Source organism: Sphaerodactylus townsendi, linkage group LG04 (genome assembly GCF_021028975.2).
Source record: "Sphaerodactylus townsendi isolate TG3544 linkage group LG04, MPM_Stown_v2.3, whole genome shotgun sequence".
Lineage (NCBI taxonomy): Eukaryota > Metazoa > Chordata > Lepidosauria > Squamata > Sphaerodactylidae > Sphaerodactylus > Sphaerodactylus townsendi.
Genome location: NC_059428.1, coordinates 151,127,086 through 151,146,574, shown reverse-complemented (window position 1 = coordinate 151,146,574; position 19,489 = coordinate 151,127,086). Strand labels below are relative to the sequence as shown.

General features: G+C 48.5%; 1 long non-coding RNA gene across 1 annotated transcript in view; it reads right to left on the bottom strand.

Annotated features, from left to right (window-relative positions):
- Positions 1–12,383: 12,383 nt before the first annotated feature.
- The window catches only part of LOC125430634, a 52,212-nt gene continuing 45,106 nt past the window's right edge, over positions 12,384–19,489 (bottom strand). Inside the window, exon 3 of the long non-coding RNA XR_007244200.1 lies at positions 12,384–12,524. This is a non-coding gene — a long non-coding RNA (uncharacterized LOC125430634). The remainder of the gene's footprint in view (positions 12,525–19,489) is intronic.

Below are 19,489 nucleotides of genomic sequence, written 5' to 3'. Positions count from 1 at the left end.
ACCTCACAGGGTGTTTGTTGTGAGGGGGAAAAGGGAAATGAGTTTGTAAGCCATCTTGAGTCTCCTTGCAGGAGAGAAAAGGGGGGGGGGTATAAATCCAAACTCCTCTTCTTCTACCCTCAAATCTCCAAAATACCAAAGAGAGGCTCTGCCATTGGACAATGGGCTGTCAATAAAGATGACCACAGGAAGTTGCCTTATTCTGATTCCGACCACTGGACCATCAAGGTAAGCATTGCCTGCTCAGGCTGGCAGCTTCTTTCCATGGTCTCAGGTGGAGATCTTTTCTATCACCTGCCAACTTTTAGCCGGAGAGGCTGGGGACCAAACCGGGGACCTTCCACCTGCTATGCAGATGCTCTGCCGTTGAGCCACAGTCCCGACTTGATGCGCTGAGGAGCAGCCATTCGTGTGTGAACTCCTAGCAGAGAGGCGGAAGGAGAAGAGGGAGCCATGCAGTAGAAACTGAAGGGAGATTTATTTTTTTAAACAAAATGTCCAGCCCCAGACTGGACTTCCGAAAAGAGACAGAGACATTGCATGCTTTGTTTGATCCGGTACCCGACGTGGACCATGTGCCCGATTAATACTACGGCCAGGGCCAAACAAGCCCTCCATAAGCTCGCCCGTTCAGCTCTAGATTAGCGCAGCTATCAGGACAATTTAGATACGGACAATTTCCTTCCGTAGTCGCTTGCCATGCTGAGCCAACAGAGTGAAATTTGCTGGGTGGCGAGGGGTGGGGGTGGGGGGTGGGGGAGGACAGAGGGAGGGAAGAGCATCTTATTGAGCTTTTTACTAATCGGATTCTACTAACGCCAAGCGCAGGGGGGGAGGGAAGGGGGGAGATCACATGACTCCATCAGAGCATATGGCTGTTAGCGTGGGAACTGTGTGGGAATCAGACGCTGGATGGAGTTTGCGGTGGGGGGGAGAAGGGGGGATGTTCTGAGGATTCAGCAGCGAAGAGCTTTTGGAGATGGGCTCCTAAACTTTGCAGGGCTTACTCACAAGGAGTTCTACCACGTGGCCCCAGTGGCAGTAACTGATGAGGATAGATAGGGAGCGCTCTGAACAGAGGTGAGGCCCAGACCGCTCTGGGTGCAAATGTCCCTGAAACAGAAAGCAGTGGTGCCTGCCATAGCTAAACAGAACCTCCACATCCTGAGGTAGTCTATAATAGAAAACCAGGTGCTCGAAACTAAGAAGAGGATCTTGCTTTTATCCATGGGTTTCTGGAGGAATAATAACTCTGGTTGGTTGTCTGTGTGAAATGGATGTGGGAGTAGATAGGGATGGATGCTTGTGGAAACCCACAAGCACTGGGCTGCCAACCTCCAGGTGGGTCCTGGAGATCTCTGGGAATTAACACTCACCTCCAGATGACAGTCATCAGTTCCCCTGGGCAAGATGGCTGCTTTGGGGGGGGGGGAGGTCTATGACATTATACCCTTCCTTCCCCCAAATGCTGCCTGCACCACCCCCAAAGTTCCAGAAATGCCCCAACCATGCGTTGGGGGCTCTTAGAATGCCTCTGAGCAAGGAGAGTCCATTTCAGGGGCAGAGGCATTTTTCTGGCTGTGGCTGGGGATAAGATCGGCAATGAAGCCTGTGCCGGTAAGTTCTGTTTCAACATGCTCTTAACAGTTTTTTAAAGCCCCAAAATGAGTTGCTGACCAAGGTGATAGGGCTTATAGCGCACGGCTTCCTGGCCACGTGGTGGAACTTCTGCGCGCCTTTTCACCGCTGCCACACTTGGCCTAAAAATTATGCCAAGTTTGTGCTGTGCTGGACCCCTCAGGCCGACCCGAGTGTCTTGAAGACGGCCAGACAGGGATCTTTGCTTAGAGCTGTCAACTCTGGGATGAGAAATTCCATTTTTGGCCATGGAACCTGAAGTGAGAGGAGGGTGGAGCGGAGAACGGCCTCAGAGGCATATAATGCCAAACAGGCCACCGTCCAAAGCAGTCAATTTCCTCAGAAGAAGAAGAAGAGTTTGGGTTTATACCCCACCTTTCTTTCCTGTAAGGAGACTCAAGGTGGCTTACAAGCTCCTTTCTCTTCCTCTCCCCACAACAGACACCTTGTGAGGTAGGTGGGGCTGAGAGAGTTCGGAGAGAACTGTGATTGGCTCAAGGTCACCCAGCAGGAATGTAGGCGTGCGGAAACCCATCTGGTTCACCTGATAAGCCTCTGCCGCTCAGGTGGGGGAGCGGGGGAATCAAACCCGGTACTCCAGATTAGAATCCACCTGCTCCTAACCACCACACCACGCTGGCGCTGCAGTCTGGAGATCAGTGGAGATTCCAGGAGATCTCCAGGCCACACCTGGAGGTTGGCAGCCCTAGCGTGGCTCCCTGCTTCGGGCTGCCACAAAGAGATGAGCACTAGGCATGCTCGTCTGGGGCATGCTTGCACTCCTGAGCGGCAGGTGCTTTTCTGGAAGGACGGGGAGCGGGGAGGCCAGAGAGAGGACGATGTTCCCTTTCCCATCGCTGGGACAGTGTTTTCCTGAGGGAACTCAAAGGACGCCTGATGAAGGTCCTTGCGCTCCCACCCGACGCCAGCCTGCATTGTTCCCAGGCCTGGTTAATTGGAACAGCTGCTGGCCATGCCCTCTGCAGGGAGTGGGAGAACTGGTGCAGAGGACATCCTCGGACAATAGGCCGGGGACACAAATATGCAGGAACAGATTGCCAGGATGCTGGGGCAGCTGAGACATTGCCTTATCAGCACCTGTCGGACTCTTGGGCCTTCTCTGCCTCACGTAGCATCATTTCTCCCCAAGTTCCCATGAAGGGGAGTCTATAAGTGAGCATAAGGACACACTCGTTCCCAGGAGCCAGCATGGTGTGGTGGTTAAGAGCAGGAGCACTCTAATCTGGAGAACCGGGTTTGATTCCCCGCTGTGCCATTTATGCTGTGGAGGCTTCTCTGGTGAACCAGTTTAGCTTGTGCGCTCCAATATATGCCAAGGGTGACCTTGGGCTAGTCACAGTTCTTCAGAACTCTCTCAGCCCCACCCACTTCGCAGGGTGTTTGTTGTGGGGAGCAGGAAAGGAAAGGAGATTGTAAGTCCCTTTGAGTCTCCTTACAAGAGGGAAAGGGGAGATATAAATCCAAACTCCTCCTCCTCTTCTTCTTCTTCTTCTTCTTCTTCTTCTTCTTCTTCTTCTTCTTCTTCTTCTTCTTCTTCTTCTTCTTCTTCTTCTTCTTCTTCTTCTTCTTCTTCTTCTTCTTCTTCACATTAGGAAGAACTTCCTGGGTAAGAGTTGTTCAACAGTGGAATAGGCTGCCTCAAAGGGTGGCGGAGTCTCCACCTTTGGAGGTTTTTAACCAGAATCTGAATGGCCATTTGTCAGGAGTGCTTCAATTGTGTGTTCCTGCATGGCAGGACTTGATGGCCTTTGTGGGTCCCTTCCAACTCTACGATTCTATGAGATGACTTTGGATTTCTCACCTGTAATCTAATAAAGTGGGCACTAATGCTGGGTCTACTCTTACCCTGTTCCACAGCCACACAAGAAAAGAAACAGGATTTGGCAACCGAATTGACAATAAAATAGAATACTGGTAGGTCACTTTTCGGAGCAAAGAGAAGATATCTGATCCTTGATAACCCTCTATAACACCCTACATTCCATTGCCAACTGTCTTGAGTGTCAGTTCTTGGCAGTTTTTATAACCACTTTCTTCTCAGACAGATAGTCCCTTATCAACGGCACACACTTCCATTTTTTCAACCGGCTCATTATCAGCAGTTGCAAATGCACCAAATCCAGATGTTTCATCCATGTCTGAAATGTTGCACCCATTCTATTCTGCCCGATGTGCAATACAGTGAAATGCAAAATGCTGCACGCTCATACGGTTCTTCTATGCTGAGCCCAACCAGCAGGAATGTGTTAGTCAGCATTGCATGGCTGGTACTTTGTTCTAGAAAACTGGTGTCCCCTATTCCACTGAATACTATGTAAACCTTAAAAAAACAAGGGTACACACTTAGGATTTCTTAAGAATTAAGGCACAACTGTGTTTGGTAGAATCATAGAATCACAGAGTTGGAAGAGACCCCAAAGGCCATCAAGTCAAACCCCCTGCAATGCAGGAACTCATAATCAGCGCACTCCTGACAGATGGCCATCCAGCCTCTCTTCAAAAACCTCCAAAGTATGAGACTCCACCACAATCCGAGGTAATGCATTCCACTTTTGAATAGCCCTTACTGTTAGGAAGTTTTTCCTGATGTTTAGGTGGAATCTCTTTTCCTTCACCTTGAACTCATTACTCCTGGTCCTATTCTCTGGAGCAGCAGAAAACAAGCTTGCTCCCTCACCAACATGACATCCCTTCAGATATCTAAACAGGGCTATCATGTCACCTCTTCACCTTCTCTTCACCAAACGAAACATAGCCAGCTCCTTAAGTCTCTCCTCGTAAGGCACAGACTCCAGACCTTTTACCATTTTGGTTGCCCTCCTCTGGACCCGTTCCAGCTTGTCAATATCCTTCTTGTAAAGGCAAGGTTGGGGTTAGATATTTCTCCATGTATTTCCCAGCACAGAGCTGGCAACTCTACCTCTTTCTGTAACACCCCCCGTCACGGTATGCTGTATATAAAAAAATCACATATCTGTAGAAGTAAACTCTGACTTATGAAAGCGAATGCCAAAATAAATGCCATTCTTTAAAAGGATTATGTCATCTTAATATGACAGACTGGCACAGCTACCCTTCGAGATTTACAAAAAATGACTTATATAAAAGAAGTGTTGCTTTTTTTGTGGGGGTGGGAGATATACTTTCCTTTGTTCCGGATCATTTTCACCCTTTGTAGGGGAGCAATTAGTATGCACCACACACCCCTAGCATTGGTTCGCCCCATGGCACCCCCAGTTCCTTTCTGCCGTTCCCGCTACCTCCCAAGCGGATGTGAACATCCCACTCCCTCCGTCCCAATTAAGAGGTGGCTGCCTCTTTTTTGTCCCCAACATTCCAGAACCATGTCCAATAGCCCGCCCCGTCTCTTTTGTGCTCCCCCTTTTGGCCCAACCAAAGGCTGCGGGACAAAGAAATCTCAGTGTACGCTTTGTAAGGACGTTTCTGGTTCATTAACGGTAACCTGGCGGCATTTAGGAGCAGGTTGGAACGGGAAGGGCGTGAGAGGAATCTGGGGCAGGCCTGAAGAACTTCGGGAATAAACCCCAAACAACCCCCCGTCCACCCAAGGCATAGCTGTTTCCTGGCGCTGTCTGCAGAGTTTTCTCTTTTGTAAATGCAATAGGATGACCCCGAGGAAAGCGTCTGTTTTATTGGCCTTGTTTTCTTCCCCGGTTCTTTCTTCTCTGTTTGAAAAACACTATGCACAGAGGCCTCTTTGCGGAAGATAATTAGGTCACGGAGGGAAATGCCTGCAATGTGAAGGAAACCCAGCGAGTCGTATTAAAAAGGTCCCAGCCAGAGGCATCATGGGAGTACGTTGAGAACAATCTTTTTGGGTCGGTGGAATCCTGCCCACGGTAATAGGGGACGGTGAAGCCATACATAATAGAAGGCTTCTCCAGACAAAATTAAGAACGCACGCAGTCTAAAATATACCTGGGCGTATGCTTAAGGGAAGTGTGGGATAATGGTTATAGTCTTGGATTCAGATCTGGGAAACTCGGGTTTGAATCTCCACCATGGAAGCTTGCAGGGTGCCCTTTGCAAATCCCTGAATGGGTCACTGCCCAACCCGGACGGTTACACTGTCTTATACTCTTTCAAGGAACACATTGGTGAAATTCCGCCGAGCAGGCTAGGTTCCGAGTATTCTTATCCTTCCCTGTCTGAGTTTGTAGGCTCCAGCAGAAGAGCTCTGGGCTTGTCTGTGGCAGCGGCAGCATAATTAAATGCTATCAGGGATTGAAGCAATCCTCCCAGGGCGCATCGGCGCTTTCTTTCCCAGTAGTCATATGATCTGGGGCCCTGGGATTCCATGGAAGCAATCACCTGCGAAGATCGATGGTTAGCAAAAGGCCCTCATCTCCCGGGTTCTTCTTTTGATTCAGGAGCCCTCTCCATTCCAGGCGCTTTCTCTGCAGGGAGGGTGAAGTGCTCTGGGGCGGCTGACCCGAACCATGCATGGCGACTGAGGCAAATCCTCAACTTATCTCATCTGTCTCGTGTTTCCCAGGACAGTGATCCCAAGTGGTGTAGAAGAAGAAGAGTAGTTTGGATTGATTTCCCCCATTTTCTATCCTTGCAAGAAGACTCAAAGGGGCTTACAATCTCCTTTCCCTTCCCGCCCCCCCACAACAAACACCCTGTGAGGTAGGTGGGGCTGAGAGAGCTCTGAAGAACTGTGACTAGCCCAAGGTCACCCAGCTGGCATGTGTTGTAGGACCACTTCTATGAAGCAGAGCTGCTGTGTGAGAGTCTGACTTCCTACAGTTGTTCCGGCATATTGTGCTACTCTGCTGTAGGGGCTTTACCACCCGCCTTCACATCCTTATAGGAGAGAAAGGGGATATAAATCCAAACTCTTCTTAATGGGCTCAGAGCAGCTTTCTTTGGGCATAGAGCAGGGGTCACTGGGGGAGTGAGTAGGGTAGCTGGTTGAGTATTTCTTGTGTTGTCCAGGGGATTAGACTAGATGACCCTCGAGGTCTCTTTCCAGTGCTATGTTTCAACGTTTCTATGCGGTGGCCAACTGACTGGGGGCGGGGGGGCTGAGCTTGCTTTTGTGCCTTCATCTGCAGCTGGGTATTCAGAAAACAGGAGGTAAAGTTTTGCACCGCATGGAGATAAACACATCCCTGCCTGCTTCAAAGTGCTCCCCGCACAGGAAACGGTGTGTTCTTCCTCATATCCCTCCGGTGCCAGCAGACTGAGGTCATTCGCATCTGTTGCTCTGCTCTTCTCGTTCATCGCACCTCCCTCGGTGTTTTGGGGAAAGTGTATATTTTTTTCACATTGTGGAAACTGGAGGCTTTGGAAAATCTGCCTCCCTGTTGATTTCCTACCTCAGCCCAGTCAATCTCCTAAAGGAAGGACAGTACTAACCCTGCTCTTCCCCAGAGGCGTGTTTATTGGCAGATGAGTCTTATTCCAGATGTGCTGAGAGAAGGGGGGCAGAGAAGCACCCCTGCTCTGGAAATCAGGCCATTCAGAACAACCCTGCAGAGATAGCTTGTGCAAATGCGTTCGTTTAGCAGCTGGCCCAGCCTGTGTGAGCCTGGACCAGCTCCCAAACCAAACTCTTGCTTTGTCCGGGGAAACGACACACACTCACTTGTCCTCAAAGCAGCAGACAGCTGTGAGGGGGAATCCCTTTCGAAGTCCCTCCAACTGGACATTTCAGCTCATGAGTGATTGTGGCTGCCGAAATGGATACGTCCGCTTTCTGAATGTGTTCGCCGCAAAGTTTGCGCATCCCTAATTCTTTTCCAGGGTTACAGGTGGCCAGGTCAGGTATTGAAATGAGGTGGCGTGGTACTCCTCCTCCCATAATGTTGTGCAAAAAATGTGCATGCGCAGAATAAATGGGATGATTGGTTTCTTTATCAATGATTTGTTGCTGAGTCATGGGCAGTGATGTTGGGACCAGTGGCGAGGAATGATGACTTCTTTCAGGTAGTGCAAAATGGCGTGTGTGTGAGAGCCAGCGTGGTGCAGTGGTTAACAGTAGGTGGATTCTAATCTGGAGAACTGGGTCTGATTCCCCACTCCTCCTCCACCTGAGTGGCAGAGGCTTATCTGGTGAACCAGATGCATTTCCACACTCCTACATTCCTGCTGGGTGACCTTGGACTTGTCACAGTTCTCGCTAGACTCTCTCTGCCCCACCTGCCTGTTGTGGGGAGAGGAAGGGAAAGGAGCTTGTAAGCCACCTTGAGTCTCCTTGCAGGAGAGAAAGGTGAGGTATAAATCCAAATCTTCCACTCTGCACCATTTCAGTACAAGTCGCCATGTATTTCCCTGGCTGGAGTTGGCTACCTGTACGAGGGAGTTCTGCCTCTTTCATTCCCTGAAGTGGGGTTTATTGGTTAGCGTGGCGGGGTAGGATCTGGAAGGCCTGGGTTCAAATCACCGCTCTGTCATGGAAGCTTGCTTGAGCAGCCATGGTCCAGTCACGCCATCTCAGCCTAACCTACCTCACAGGGTGGTTGAGAAGATAAAATGATGCAGAGGAGAACAGTGTGCGATGCGTCGGGTCATCATGGAGGACAAAGGCTGGGTACGAACAAAGAAAATAAGAAATAGTAATAATCACCCAGCAAAGGGCTTTCTGCTTAACAGAAGTCCGGGTGATTCATGGATTCAAAGGCAGATGACGAATCAAGATCTGACTAAAGCACATTCCTGTGAGTGGCTTAAAAACTCTTAAATTGCTTCACAGGCCCACAATTAGACACTTTGGCCCTGAGAAAGCTCACGTCGCCATTCCTCATTCCCACCCCCTCCAAAATAAAGCGGGGGGGGGGGCCCTCAACAGCAGAACTGTGCATTATACAGAGGGTCAAAAGGTGGGAATCCTAAACCGTGCCAAGACTCCAGTGGCGGAGAAGCCCTGTCTGTTGAGGGTGAAGAAGACGCTGGAGCTTGGCAGAGCAGAGATGGAGAAGCCCTCTCTCTATTGTTCAGCGCATCGAGGCCTTTCCATTCCCACAGCCGCGGGGACAATAGGGACACAACAGGTTTCTCTGGGGATAAAACCTAATCTGAGAGATACCGCGTTTCTGAAAAGCTCTTCCTCTCCAAAGCAAATAAAAGCGTACAGTGAAAAGCTTTTTGGGCCTCGACACCCGATCCGCTAGCTTTTTGGGTATTATTCTCCCTGGCATTGTCTGTCTTCTGAATGTGATGCTTGTTTCCCCCGAAGCTAATGGAAAGCGATTGCGCCAGGAGGGAGAGTCTTGGAGGGGACAGAGGTGTGCTGGTTTTCCCCTCGTAGGCGACGGGTGCCAAACGCGCTTTGTCCCACCTGAAAGTGAGACTCCAGAGGCAGAGAGCAAGCCCGGCGAAGAAAGAAAGGGGAACGTGAGCTCGGAGGGGACAAGAGCCTCTGGCTGTTGGGAACCATGGCAGAGGAAAAGTGGGTCACGGCGATAGAATGACACGTCGGCGGCATTCTTGGGGACGAAGGCATCCCAAGCTCTCGTAGATGACATCCCAAGCCCTCGGAGATGAGGGCGACTCTGCTAGATTGTGTCCTCCGACTGAGGACATTGCAAACGCTTGATAAGCAAACCTGCCATTTGTTTTTTAAGGTTATTGCAGCCCTCTCTTCTAGCGATGTGCCTGATTCACTGCAGGCAACACACTTTTCTTTTTTTAAAAAAAATTATCTTCCCTCTCATAGCCTGAGAGCACACATTCAACATCACTACCTAGCCAAGCATGCAGATCAAAAGGAGACTAAAAAGAAACACTTCATTACACAGTGAGCGATTAAAATATGGAATTTGCTACCAGGGGATCTAGTGAGAGCCACAAGGATTAAATGACAGATTCTCAGAGGAGAGCTCTATCAGTGGCTACAAGCTGTGGCAACTAAAGGGAACCTTCCCAGTCAGAGGCAGTCAACCTCTGAACCTCAGCGCCAGGAGGCAACTTCAGGGGGAGGCCTCAGCCTCTGTGCCCTGCTGTTGGACCTCCTGAGGAACCGGTTGGCTGCTGTGTTGAGACGGGATGCTGGACTAGATGGACCACTGGTCTGATCCAGCAGGGCTTTCCTTATGTTCTTACTATGACAGCATATATAATTGTTGGTTGAAACCAATTGCACCCTGGTCTAATCATCTGTCTAGCTACTTATCTACCTATCTAAGGCCCCTTCCGCACATGCAGAATGACACACTTTCAATCCGCTTTCAATTTACTTTGCAGCTGGATTTTACTGTGCCAAATAACAACATCCTCTTGCAAACAATTGTGAAAGTGGATCGAAAGTGCATTATTCTGCATGTATAGATGGGGCTATATAGTGAAACTATCTATAACAGATGATAGGTAGATTAGTTTCACTCACTGTTCCTTCCAGTTCACCCACATGCCCCAAATGGCTTTTATTCAGATTCAACAACTCGGGTTCTCAAGGTGCAAATCCGTGCGTATGTGTGCGTGTGTGTCATTTGTCAAGTTCACCCACATCCCCCCCCCCCCCCAGCCTTGGCCACTGTCTCTTGAAAGCCCTTTGCTGGGGTCAGGAAGGCTCCCTCTCTGGCCCTGGTTATCCAGCCGTGTGTTCGTTCACTTCTCCCCCTTTTTCCCTCGGAGGATCCCTGCGAGTCGCCCTCATGTTTGTTTCTCTTTCAAACTCTAGGCTTTGCAGATATTAAAATATAATCCAGGAACATTTTGCTTTGCGGAGGCTCATTTGGCAAGGAGAGAGGTCATCTGTGGAGTGGCGGAGGGGAGGAACGAAAGGTTTTAATTTCCCCTCGATGTCCCCTTGGGGTCCACGTTTCTGCTTCCCCAGAAACAACAGCAGCTGGGGTGGGAAGAAAGTCAGAGACTTTAAAATATTCCGGGCATTACAGGAGGTAGCAATCAAAGCTACTGGCGTGGAATGGTAACACTAGACGGGGCCGCCGTGGGGTTCTTCAGCTCAGGAGAGGACAACGTCCCTCATCGGTTGTGGAACTATGGTTTTGTCAGGATGATCCTTGGGTCAATGAAGGTGGGCCAACGAAGCTGGAAACTCAAACAAGACATAGGGTTGCCAGCTCCGGATTGGGAAACTTGTGGAGATTTCAGGGAGAAGTCGACTGTTCAAGTATCCATTTTCTCCTGGGGAGTAGATCTCCATTGTCTGGAGATGATCTGTAATTTGGGGGGATTCCCAGGTCCCACCCAAAGACTGGCATCTGAGCTCAGTGCTCAGAGGGGCAACGGACAACGGCAGACCCGCTGGCCTAAACCTGTACATGATTTGCGCTTGCGTAACAGGCAACTGTTCACCTTGATCTTTCTGTAAAGCATCTCCAAGAAGCTCTTTAGTCTCATTTAAAAAAAAAAACCTGCCCTTTTCTTTTGGATAGTAGTTATCCCAGCATGCCACTCACCCCTCTTGTATATGTTACACTGGAGATTTTATTTTTTCTAAGATCTGTATTCTGTTCTGCCCTGAGCTCCACTGATCTGCGGAGTTGTTGGGGGAAGATGCCCACCCCTTCAGAGGGGAACGTTCCAAATCTTAGTTTATATAACGTATGAAACTGTGCTAAATGGTTAGACAATAATAAAGACAGAGAAAGAGAGATCTGAGCGAGCAGCCTACGATAAACATAATGGTACGCTCACAGGGGGGACATTGTTTTCAAGCTAGGAAACTGTCCGTCAGTTGTTCTTTTTTGGGGGGGAAGGGAGGGGAGGAATTTCCACCTTTTATTTCTTAGAAGTCATTTTCTAAACGTCTTTATCCTTTCCCGATGCTGATCGGTTTCAGTGTGTATATTTGTATGTGGTTAGGAGATTAAATATCTTTTTCCCCAGGGAAAGAGCGAGAGGGTTAGCTACCCTTGGTTAGCCATGAAGAAAACATTCCAAAGCACTGACTGATTAGAGTGGCTGAGTTTTAAGTCCTTTTTCCGTAAAAAAAAGAATTTTTTTAAAAAACCTAAATCCTCGAAAAACTAAAAAGAAAAACACTAATTTTCTTTTCCCTCGGTGGTTCGAGAATTGACTCTGATTGCATCTGAAACCACTAGGACCATAATGAATCCCTTATTGAGACTAAGGGGTTTTTTCCCCCCTGAGGTTCACACATTTGTCACTTGATGGCTGCAGCTCTCAAGCGACAGTTTGCATAAGTGGGTGCTTGGTGACAGACCCCACACCACAGAGGGAGAGTCAGCTGATAGATAAGCATATATACCAGTGGACTGAGAACTGAAACCCATGCAATGCAGTCTGCAGACCTGCAAACGGCTTGTTGAAGAGATTTTTGCAGCTTTGGGTGCAGCTAGACTGGAAACTCTTGCAGATGCCCCACCTGGGTGTATTGCGACGCCAGCATGGGCTGGTTCAAAGTCGCCCCATGATTATCATGGCCAAACGGGGATTCAAACCCAAGTCTCCCCATTCCTAGTCTAACACACAAACCACTACACCCTCCTGTCTAGTGCTTGCTTGTTCGGATAAAGCCAGAAGCGATATCTTTTTAAAAAAAAGAAGAACCCATTGCATATCCCTTAGCCATGGAGTGAGGCCGGCTACTTCCTTGCTTCTTAACAGGCACGCCTCTTTGGCTTAGCTGTCAATCTCGTCTTTTCACCCATGCCACAGGCATGATGTTGGCCTTGTATCCGTCTCAGAAACATCGTATGAACACCCTTGTATTGGTTAGGCAGACTGGGAATCTTTACAGGAACAAAATGGCCGGGCAAGCTTACCTCGCTACAACGGCGAGCTCCTGATCGGATAGCCTCAATTCTCACTGCTGGAATTTGCGCTGAGCAACTGCCGTTCGTTCTGTGGGGCCAACTAGCTTCGGTTGTTGCCACACCAGTGCTGAGGTTGCTGAAGAGTCTGGGATGTTTCTGTTTAAAAGAGAGGTTTATAAAAATTATGCACCAGGTGGAGAGAAATGAAGAAGAAGAGTTTGGATTGATATCTCCCCTTTCTCTCCTGTAAGGAGACTCAAAGGAGCTTATGATCTCCTTTCCCTTCCCTCCCTTTCACAACAAACACCCTGTGAGGCGGGTGGGGCTGAGAGAACTCCAAAGAACTGTGACTTGCCCAAGATCACCCAGTGCACAAGGTAATCTGGTTCACCAGAGAAACCTCCACAGCTCAAGTGGCAGAGCGGGGAATCAAATCGGTTCTCCAGATTACATAAAGAGACCTTTTTCTGCCTCTCCTGAAAGTGCTAAAACTCAAAGGCATCCGATGCAGCTGATGGGCCAAAGGAAATACTTTTCACAGCCAGTGACTGAAATGTGGCGTTTGCTGCCAGAGGATGTAGTGATGGTCACCAGCATTGGATGGCTTTTGAAGGGGATTAGACAGATCAAAAGAGGAGAGGTGAGTAGCCATGGCAACTAAAGGGAACCTCCACATTCAGGGGCAGTCAACCTTTGAGTCCCAGTGCAAGGAGGTAACATCAGGGGAAGGCCTTAGCCTCTAATGCCCTGCTTCTGGACTGGCCACTGCGTGACACAAGATGCTTTTGTTCTTACTACGACAGCATATATGATTGTCAGCTGAAACAATCTGCATCCTGTCTCCACAGTCTGAGAGCTCACAGCATAATAAAATATACAATATATTAACTTCCTCCCAAGAAGAAATCCACACCAACCCCCTACAATTTAAAACATTTGAGCCACAAGAAAGGCTTTCTGTTTCCCACTTCCTTCCCCCCTGAAACACCTAGATGAACCTGACATGGGGTCTGAGCCAATACAGCTCTTCTTTGGTTCTTTTAAAAATGGGAATTGGTTCCCTTACATCGTCACATTATGTGAAAAGAAGATTCAGATTCACTATAAGGCATCCTTGTGTGTTTACCTAGCATGTCATAATTAAACAATTCCATATAGCTAGCTCCCCATGTGAGGTGAACCAGAAGAAGAAGAGGAAGAGGAAGAGGAAGAAGAAGAGGAAGAAGAAGAGGAAGAAGAAGAGGAAGAGGAAGAAGAAGAATTTATACTCCACCTTTCTCTTCAAGGTGGTTTACAAGCTCCTTGACCCTTCCCCTCCCCACAACAGACACCTTGTGAGGTAAGTGGGGCTGAGAGCGTCCCGAAGAACTGTGACTAGCCCAAGACCGCCAGCCAAGGATTTCTCTGTCAACATCCTGATGTGTGTATGTTCGTCTATGAATGCATGAAACTCATCTACGGAAGTATTTGAAAGGCATCAGGCATTGGTATCCTTCTCTTTTACACTGTTAGTGGATCCCTTTCAAAGTGATGACTGTATTACAGAGACTTGATATTATTGTATTTGGATGCCATGTGTGTTGTTTATAATATGTATATTTTTGTTGTTGATTAAGAGTTGTAGTTCTGGTAAATATAAATGTTTTAATTATTTTCACTAAAAATAGAGTTTTAAAGTTCACACTAGAGCCAGACAGATGCTTTTCCCTTCTGTAAGCTAGCCCAAGGTCACCCGACAGGAATGCAGGAGTGCGGAAACACATCTGGTTCACCGGATAAGCCTCTGCCACTTGGATGGAGGAGTGGGGAATCAAACCCAGTTCTCCAGATTAGAATCCACCTGCTCTTAACCACTACACCACACTGAATTGCCTGCAGGAGAAGAGTAAGAGTAGAAGTAGAAGAGTAAGAGTGGAGTCTAGTGCCTCCATCAAGACAAACAAGATTTGCAGGTTACAATCAAAGCTCTCTGGCGAAAGGCATCAGATGAAGGTAGCTTTGCCTCTCAAAACCTTACACACTGGAAATCTTGTTGAAGGTGCTGCAGGAATCAAATCCTGCCCCATTACACCAAAACACCTCCACTGCCAGCCCTCATGAATACTAACACAAAGCACGACTGTTTTTTTACATACAACAAGCATTGTGCTGCAGATGTAACATGCAAGTTTCCAATGTGTGAACAAGGTCTCAGCTCTCTGCCTTGGCAAGACGGCTGTGAAAGACGGACAAGTTAATTAAGCAACTACTGAAAGAAGACAGAAACAATTTCCTTGTGACAGTGCGTGCCGCCTTTCTCAGTTTGTTGCATGTCTTGGCAGAGCTGGGAAGGTTTGGTATCTTCTTGAAAAAGAGTGGTTTGTTGCTTCAGCCGTTTTGCTGTCTACCAGGAAGTCGTTGGTGAAAATGTGGTTTCCCAAAAGAAACAGTTGGCAAAGAGCAGGGGCATACCGCCCAGCGGGACATATGGGGTGAAATGTCCCCGGGCTGCGGCCATTTAGTCACATGAGGGCGTAAAATCGCCCCCCCCCTCCCCGGATCCATACACTGAATTCAAGACTTGGTGCAAAAAAAATTGTTTGGTCGTGGTGGGAGAGGGCGGACAGCCATATGGGGTGGGAGGTGGGGGCGGAAAACTCAAATTTTGCACCGGGCTACATTTTCCCTAGATACGCCTCTGACAAAGTGCATAGCCAGATGAAATCCAATATACCCAGGCGTAGGGTTGGCTAAGTAGGATGGTGGTAATCCCTACTTCAAAAGGGCCCTGGAGCTCCTTTGAGCCCTTCCAGCCGCCTTTGGAATTTTGAGAATGCGAAACCCAAAATGGCTGCTGCAGGAGGAGGAGCCAAACCAAAAAATGGCTGCGGCAGGTAGAGGAGCCAACACAAAATCTCCTGCCTCGCTTTGTGAAGAAGTTGCAGGAGCGGAATAAAAAGAGATGCAGGAAAGCTGGAGGGAAGAAGGAGGGGGGATATAAATCAAGAGCACAAAGCCCGAGGGGGAGGGAGAAAGAGAAAGGAGAATAAAAAGAAAGAAAACCTAAAGGGAATGGAACCACACGCTGGCTAAGGGATGCTCAGGTCTTCCTGATGCTCAAGTGGCTGTGTTTGCTGTTGCAGATGTCAAAAACCTTTTAAATACAGGAATATGTGAAGTCGCCTTGTGTGATGTTGTCGATTCTAACTGGCAGCAGCGTTCCAGGAGGTCTCAGGAAGAGGTCTGTCACATCACCTACTACCAGGGGCCATTTTCACCAGAAGTGCCAAGATCTGAACTTGGGACTTTCCGCATGCAAAGCAGATGCTCTTCCACTTAGCCACCGCCCCTCCCCACGAACGAGGGCAACCAATAACAAGCTCTGCCTTAAGATGGCCCTCCCACTTTCTGAAATGCTCTGCTAGTGCCAACTCAGTTATATTCTGCTATTCCTGTCATTTAAAAAAAAACCCCACCACATTTCTTAGTATGCTTCATTTGAATACTCAGCGGGGAGTGTGGGAGGAATATGCTTCCTTGAATTCTGGCAAAAAAACCCCTAAGAAAACAGATGAGGCATCACTTTTAGATGAAAGCTTGTCAGTATCGGGCATTTGCCAGGGCACAACATTAGCTAGCATCCCATACTAACACCCAAAGCAGTGGCAGAGATGAAATGTGTGAAAAAGGTCAGGAACAAGAGGAGGGAATTCTTAGTTTACAGACACTCCACCTTTTCCCCAGAAGCCCTCTGAGGATGCAGCATCAAACGCTCCCCGATTCCTGGAGTATTTTCATGTGGCTCAGATGTACAACTGGGGCATAAGAAACCTGGTCTGAAATAGATTGTGGCCCCTTCTGCACATGCAGAATATTCCACTTTCAATCCACTTTGCAGCCAGATTTTACTGTGTGGAATACCAAAACCCCCTTGCAAACAATTGTGAAAATGGATTGAAAGTATATTGTTCTGAATGTGCGGAAGGGGCCTAAGTGAAGCCCAGGAACCCCACAAATCTGCCCCAAAGCAACCTATGGTCGCCAGTTTCCTCCTGTTCCACCCCCCCTATTTATTTTTCCTAACCCCAATGTGAAAGGTCAGTCAGGATGACATACATGAGAAACCAGGTGGACTGGGGCAGCTCCTTCTGCCGCCTGCTTTCATGGCGGAGCCCGATGTTTTCCTGGGCCCGTTTGTGATTCCTGGACCCATCTCCTGTCGCAACAATGGCTGCGATCAGCAGAGAATGAAGGGGTCACCGGCGTTGCCATAGGGAGGAGAATGTAGATGGAGGGGTTGGCAGATTGATCCACCAGAGACACACAGAGAGGAGGAGGGGAATAGCATAGCCACGAAGGAGTCACTACTAAATTCCATTCAAGTGACAGAAAAGAAATGCAAATCCTTTTAAAGAGAGCCCACTGTCTTTCATGAATGCGCTCCCTGCCTTTTTGTCTCCTGGCGTTCCTTTCTTACAACAGAGCTAAAGGAGGCTGTCCTCAAATACATTAACCAGTTTAAGTTGTCCGTGACCCCCCTCGCCAGGCCCACAATGGGGGCTCCTTTCCCACTTCTGTGTCCCCCTTTTCAGCTGGACTCTACTGTCCCTTGGCTCAGAAGCTGGGCTTTCTCTGGCCCTCCTGCTCAACCTTTCTCAGCCTCTTCGTTCAATGCAGGCCCCTTCCTTCTGCATTGCTATGGAGAGATGATTCCCCAAGAATTTCTCCCTCAATACGGAGGGGTTTGTTGGAATGTTGGCAAACATTTGCATATTTTTTTTGCATATGTTACTAGTAATTTTGCATATGTTGCTGGTCATTTTTCTTCTGCTCAGCTCCTAACCCCAGGGAAAGCCAAGTCACTTCTGAGCGAGGGCCAGGTTTCTAGAGCATGGAAACACCAGGGAATGGGGGGAATTATCAAGGGAGAAACATTTTCAAAGCTGCCAAGGATGTGCATGAAAAACAATGAGCCATGGGTACAAATGTTTAAGGTGGTGTTTTCTATGATACCTGAATCATAGAATCATAGAGTTGGAAGAGACCCCAAAGGCCATCAAGTCCAACCCCCTGGAATTCAGGAACACACAATCAAAGCACTCCTGACAGATGGCCATCCAGCCTCTCTTTGAAAACCCCCCAAGAAGGAGACTCCACCACACTCCGAGGCAGTGAATTCCACTGTCGAACAGCCCTGACAGTCAGGAAGTTTCTCCTGGTGTTTAGGTGGAATCTCTTTTCCTTCAACTTGAAGTTCCCATGACTCCTGGTACTAGTCTCTGGAGCCGCAGAAAACAAGTTTGCTCCCTCACCAACATGACATCCCTTCAAATATCTAAACAGGGCTATTTATGTCTGGTCATCTTCTGTGTGCCTCTGCTTCTAGTCCAAACATACCAGCCAACAAAACTTGAGAGAGAGAGAGAGAGAGAGAGAGAGAGAGAGAGAGAGAGAGACCCATTGCAAATGTGTTTGAAATCCATTGTTCTTTTGTCTCCTGCCTGCTCGAAACAATGCTTCTAAGCATCCCACCTGTTCTTTTAATCCCACACTTAGACTGACAGCCTTTTGAAGTGGGAGGAAGGAATGGGGAAGGTCTCTTTGTCTAAAGTGCGGCGGCTTCCCACAAAAAGATAGGGTCTCCGGACTCTGATCCAGACAAACAATGGACCCAAAATAACAACCCGGTTTCTCCGAAATACAGGAAAGATTCTTTGAACAAAGGGCAGAGAAGCAGGTGGCTCTGAATGTGACTCCCTGCACCATGTCAAGGCGATTTCTCTAAAGCAGGGTCTTCAAAAATGCTGAGCCAGTGGGCACTTTTGGAGTTTGTACGAAGGCCAGTGGACGGCCACAAAATGGCTGCTGTGGGTTGGAGATCTCCTCGAACTACAACCTATCTCCATACTATAGAGATCAGTTCCCCTGAGAAAAAAATGGCGGCCTTGGAGTGGTGGGATTCAAATAATTTAACAACTGGTTGATTGCAAGCACCATTTTAACAACCGGTTCTGCGGAAGTGGTGCGAACCGGGTGAATCCCACTACTGACGCTATGGCATTGTACGCTGCAGAGGTTTTTCCCTTTCCCAGAGTCCACCTCCAAATCTCCAGGTGTTTCCCAACCCAAGTTGGCAACCCTAGCTGGGGCCAATCACAAAACACTGGGGGGAGGCACCGAAGTTGGAACACTCTAGGCCAGTGGTGGCGAACCTTTGGCAGTCCAGATGTTATGGACTACAATTCCCATCAGCCCCTTCCAGCATGGCCAATTGGCCATGCTGGCAGGGGATGATGGGAATTGTAGTCCATAACATCTGGACTGCCAAAGGTTCGCCACCACGGCTCTAGGCAAAAGCTCCATCAACCTAGGAAGCTGCAGCAGCAGATACCGGTTGCTTTCGCATGAGCCATTCACTATGGAACAGACACCCAGTTTTGCATCATTGCAAAACTGGCTAATTTGTTAAGAAATAATTACGCATGCACCCCAGGCCCATTATACTGTTTCCTGTGCGACTTCACTGCGTCTCTTCCCAGGCTCGTCTGTGGTGATATTTTTCCTTTACTTAGTATATATTAGTGCAGTGATGGCGAACCTTCTCGAGACCAAGTGCCCAAATTGCAACCCAAAATCCACTTCTTTATCGCAAAATGCCAACACGGCAATTTAACCTTAATACTGAGGCTTTAGTTTAGAAAAAACGGTTGGCGCCGAGGCGTGCATTACTCGGGAGTAAGCTTGGTGGTAGTCGGTGTTTTTGCTTTGAAGCAACCGTACAACTCTTCCAACAGGTGAATCACGACCCTTGGAGGGCTTACTCAGAAGCAAGCCCTATTGCCAGCAACCGAGCTTACTCCCAGGTAAAGGATCGCGCTTTAGTTCTCCGCAGGAAAATCAGTGGGGTTTAACAGTGCTTAACAGGGTTACCTACACTGCTTCCCCAAAACTTGGTCTTAGTTTAATGCTAATAATCGAGCCCAGTGGACCAGGCCAGCCTAGATGTGGGGGGGGGGCACTCCATTTGCGCGTGCCCACAGAGAGGGCTCTGAGTGCCACCTCTGGCACCTGTGCCATAGGTTTGCCACCACTGTATTAGTGGTACTAAATTTGTGGATTGACACAGGCTGCTGCCCCTTGAA